Source organism: Helianthus annuus, chromosome 16, assembly GCF_002127325.2.
Source record: "Helianthus annuus cultivar XRQ/B chromosome 16, HanXRQr2.0-SUNRISE, whole genome shotgun sequence".
Lineage (NCBI taxonomy): Eukaryota > Viridiplantae > Streptophyta > Magnoliopsida > Asterales > Asteraceae > Helianthus > Helianthus annuus.
The window spans coordinates 89,692,923-89,698,301 of record NC_035448.2 but is presented as its reverse complement, the minus strand read 5'-3'; the positions used below and the strand labels follow the sequence as shown (position 1 = coordinate 89,698,301).

The window sequence follows — 5,379 nt, the reverse complement described above, 5'->3', positions numbered from 1 at the left end:
TGTAATTGAGTGAGGAGGAACATTCAAGAGCCATTTCAAGGCTGATCCTGTTAAGGTAGACCCAAAGCCCTTGCACAAGCATGCTTCTTTAAGATCTGGAGGGATAGGATTGATTTCCATCCTTTCCCTATACTGGGCAATATGCTCCTCAGGATCCGTGGTTCCATCATAAAGCTTCATGTTGGGAGTTTGAAATCTTTTTGGGATTTCAGCATCACAAATAGGATGCACAAACCGGGATATCCTGTGGCCATCCTGGGACACTTCAGGAATTGGCTGAACCACCCCAGGTACACTGGATATCATATCCTTTAGCTTCTGAAGTTCCCTAGACAATGCTGATGTCACACCTGCATCCTGCAAAGATCCAATACCGTTAGTAGCAAGTGTATTATTATTAGATATACTACCGATCTGAGGATTCTGTCCATATCCTGAAGCATATCCTGAGCTTCTCTCAGTTGACACTCTAACTGAAGAGGGTATCTCAGGAGTGTGATTCTGGGGACGGCTAGGCACAATATTTCCCCGGTTATCTTCAGTATAAACCGCAGAACTGAAGTTCAAAGCCCTGGGTTACAAGGGAGTGACAGTATCCTCAGCGGGCCTGCTCGAGCTGGATTTCACGAGTTGTATTTCTCTTAAAATCATTCGGTTGGTCTCCTGCTGCTGCCTCATCTGTTCCTGCACACTACCAAACAAGGTCAGAATTTCATCATTAGAGGCCAGAACAGGGGCCGATTCCTGAATACTCCAAGTAGGTATAATATCCTGAGGCTGTGAGGAGGTTTGCGTCCTTGGTGGAGGTGTTAAGGGAGGATTTTATAATCCTAAGGATCACGGATCATCAAGTGCTGCCAGGATCATGGATCCTCAATTCTGTTTGAATTAAGGATCCTCAGCAGGTGTTGCAGGATCAAGATTCAGGATCCTTATTGTTATCCTTATACTAACAATTGTCTACCTTGTACGTACGCTTGTTTTGCAGGAGCTAAGGCATGGACCGAGTCTCACCGAAATTCTTGGAGCATATTCCCTCAATATTCCACACATGCTAGGCTCTTATGGATGTTATGGAGATCGTGGGTGTAACACCCATGTTAAATTTTTATAGTTTTCGTATAAATAACGAAAATAAACATGAAATTTGATTAAGTATTCTTAGAAAATACAAGTAATCTAAAACTTTTACAACTTAAAAGTTTTCAACATAATATAGATAAGTTCGTTGTTTAAAAGATATGGCGTAACGCCGTGCGGAAGCTTTAATCCCGAGTGTTAGATTTTATTGTATTCGGTTCCTCATCGAGCTTGATCTTCATCCGGGCACTCTTGGCATTCTCCTATGATCAAAACCGTTAAAATCATTAGTTTTGACGTTGATATATAATAATATAATCCCAAGGCTTAATGCCACATTATAAATAACAAAAATATAAAAAGTGATTCTGAATCCACCGTAAATTACGGTGATTACGGTGAGACCTGGAAGTGTCTGGTCACCGTAAACCAGGAGATCTGCTCCGTAAACCATATCACAACCACCGTAATTTACGGTTCTACCGTAATTTACGGTAGTACCTGGAATGTCAGGTTTTGTTTTGTTTGATCATTACTCCAAGACCCAACTCTCGGTTTTCAGTTTTCTATGATACTAATTCGTTAAAACCTCATATTTCTAATATGTTATAAAATATTCAAAATCAACCATCAAACCATCATAATCCGAAACAATAACCATGCCTTACTTGATTATTCGACCCGTTTGGCTCGTCTACGGAATTCCTTCCTTTTTGACGACTACCAACGAGTTCTAACCATCTTTTGACCAAATATTCAATGTAGCGATATCATCGCTATATTTCATAGTAACTTATATTCTAAAATTCAACTACGCATATCGCCATGATCTAATTAATGCGTACCTGGCTCGAGTCAACATATAGACCCGTTTTGTACCTTTCTTTTATTAGCCGCTACTTTATAGCAACGCAATAATCCACTTCCCGTTCACTCCTGCGAACATTTAACTTAACAACCAAACATTAGTCGATATTGTCAAATAGTGTCATCACCACCATTTGACCCATTTGGTATTTATGACCAAACATTTATACTTATGTCAAATCATGGCTTTTAATATCCCATTCAACCCATTTCAAGTTTTAACTACAAGATCATTCTTCTTACGTATCTAACTCGTTATGGCTTACACCATGGGTATTCTTTTTAATCCCAACTTACATATAGTCAACATGTGACTAATTTACCCTTTTTCCCATTACTAGTTTCGCTATAAGGTAACCTTAAAGAAATCTTATAAATTCTTAGTCGATCCACGACTAAATTACCCTTTTGTCCATTTTACCATTAACCATGGTTTTGATCATTTTTATTCGTTCCGACTCATATTGCTTAGTGTCGGAACTTCAATTTCGAATGTAATCGGTTGTCACATTTATCATCTATAAAATACATACGTTTACTACAAATGGGTGTAAGCTTTACTTACCTCGCGTTCGCGCAAACATTCTTCGCATCCATGATCCGTTTGACCCGTTCCTTTCCAAGCTCCCACCTAGCTTGTTTAGAGTCAACTATATCATAACATCCATAAGATGGTTAGATTGGTCATCCTATATAATGGCCAACACCCTATGGACCCCCTTTTTTTTACACACTTATCAATCAAAACATGCCATATATTCAACAATTAGTTTCACACCATAATTCTTTTCATTCACTAACCGTTTGACCCGTTAGTGAAGTTACTTATACAACTAGTTAGTAAGTGATTTTAAACACTTTAAGCATGTCACATAAAGTGCCATTTGTTCCCAACAATCAATACTTCATGCCTAAAGCAAGTATATACAATCCTATGTCTTTTTCTTGGTTAATAAAAACATTATTTATGTGCAGCGATTTTCTATTTAGCTGCTGTGATTGACCATTTTGACCCGTTTAAAATCTGAATTAGATCAACATGTTCAAAGATGGATCGTAGAACACTCCAATACCTTCGCAAACATATAAGGTACAGCTTCTAACGAATTTTCTATGATTTTATATGATTTTTATAAAATCAGCTCAGCAACTATATTTTTCATTTTTTTAACAGCTTTCAAGTTCTCAACAGCAGTTTTAATTCGCCTTTTTGACCTATTTAACAACCACATTTGTTTCTTATGATTGAAAACAGTAAAAATTTACTTCATAAGCTTTCCGAAAAGGTATGGAACACCCGAAACGGATAAACGGTTGATTTTATATGATTTTTTTAAGATTAGTAAAAATCCATATAAAAAGCTGCGGAAATCATGTTTAGGGTCCTTTTAAATTCGACCCAAACCATCAAATGCAACCCATTTCCATAGCTAAAACCCTTATTAAACTCTTGGTAATGGTTAGAAACCTATAACATAGTGATTGTAGGTTAAGAGATGTCAAAAACCTCATCCATTTCAAGAAGTCATCATATGAATCCTAATTTTATCATCTTCTCAAATTTATCTTTGTCAATTTAAGAACTAGAACTAAAATTAACATATTTTGGTGATTCTCATACACCATCATGTTTAATTTCATGCAAATCAAGATTTGTCATAAACTCACTACTCATGAAATCATCAAATCAAGCTCTACATACAAACTAGTAGACAACACGATTCACTTGGGCATTCTAACGAGCACCTTATGGGCATGATTTTTATACCTCTTCTATTTAGTTCATGGCTAATATTTTTAACCAAGTTTCAATCATTAAATCAAACCCTTATGTCTAGCACTCATGAACAATATCAAATCTTGCATCGTAACATCAATTTTTCTCAGATTTACCATCACTTTTCAAGTGTTCATCATATTTTCATAAAACCCATTTACCACTTACAAGGTTAATCCTTCAATCACTTGTTTATGACATTAATTACCAATTTCACATCTAGGGTTCGTTCCTAGACTTATACTAGTGTCAATTTCACTATAACATTCAATCATTCACACTAAAATTTCATTCATGCATGATTATCACAAACTCAAAATATCACCAAACTATAAATTTCGACATACCTTACGATCCCCTTAGCTCGGTGATCGTTTATATGTATTCAAATCCGAGTTTGGTCTTCAATTGCACCTTCAATTAGAAGATTTTGTGGAGTTTAGGGTTTTACCCTTTTTCTTCCTGCTCTGGTCGTTCCCCACGCACACACTGATGTGTGTGTGTGTGATTTCTTTTTTTTTTTATAAAAGTCTAGTTTGGCCACTTATACATAATCAGCCCCTTTAGTTTATATTTTTAGACTATTTTCACATCAAACTAACTTCTTTCATTTAATTACAAGACTTGTACTAAGTTATTTATTTCCTAGTTACTTTATCTTGTTCACAACCCGTTTTATTTTAAGTCCCGTTAAATCTCGGGCCTTTTTATATACTTTGCTTTCTCAAAGTATTTCTCATCCTTTTAATATATATATATATATTAGATTTATTTATTTAAATACTATAATTTACCGGGTAAGTTTTATCACTTACTGTATTTTACCCGTCGTGTAGTGTTAACGTGGTTTGATTACCAAACCCGTTTTCGGGGTGTTACAAGTCTACCCCCCTTAAAGAGGTTTCGTCCTCGAAACCTTTTCTTACATAATTCATTGAGTTTAAACTCAATGTATTTGAGCTGAGAATTCTTCTAATCATTATTTATACTTTTATCCAATTATTAGTATTACCAGAAAAGTATGGTAACATCTTTTTGGTTTTTTTTTTTTTTTTGTCTACGTATCTCATACAACACAGTGCAACTTGGAATAACGTGATCTCGTTATTTCCACTAGTTTAGTTACTTAGCGATATTCCTCGCTTTTATATCCTATCGAATTCCTTGTGAATCCGTTACTTTGACCCGTTTAAAGGTCTTTAGTGAAATATTTCACTTTTAGCAACAATTTTCTTTGTTTTCAATTTATTTATTCGGTTCAGTCATACCGAATTTACTGCTTACAAGCAAACCAAATTTCTTAACTTAAATTGCTGACCTTAACCGGTTTCGCTAACTAGACTTATTAGTCCGGTTTCTTTTTGCCACTCGCTTGGTGAGAATGTGATTACACCTCACATTGCATTTCTTGACCGTGATCGTGTCACGTCATGTTTAACTTATATCAACCTTTCATTTTCGAAAATACCACTTTTCGAATATATCGTCTTGCACCTATCGATGTTAAGACTCATACTCTTTGATATTTGTTATTTCCAAATTCGTCTATAGTATTCATGTTTGTTAAAACTGTGACAACTCGAAATTTAGAACCTTTCGTTGTAACTTGCTTGTACGTTATGTGACTAGTTTAAATGATAACGTGAACCTTTTTA

General features: G+C 35.5%; 1 long non-coding RNA gene across 3 annotated transcripts; it reads right to left on the bottom strand.

Moving 5' to 3' along the window:
- Window positions 1–1,103: 1,103 nt before the first annotated feature.
- On the bottom strand, window positions 1,104–4,229 carry LOC110885789. Of its 3 annotated transcripts, none has more exons than XR_002562399.2 (3): window positions 4,072–4,229; window positions 2,513–2,597; window positions 1,367–2,030 (listed from the first exon to the last, which is right to left on the bottom strand). It is a non-coding gene; the product is annotated as an uncharacterized LOC110885789 (long non-coding RNA). The 3 variants fall into 3 exon arrangements; XR_002562400.2 differs by having other exon boundaries at window positions 1,369–2,016; XR_004882902.1 differs by having other exon boundaries at window positions 1,104–2,597.
- Between the last annotated feature and the right edge of the window lie 1,150 nt (window positions 4,230–5,379).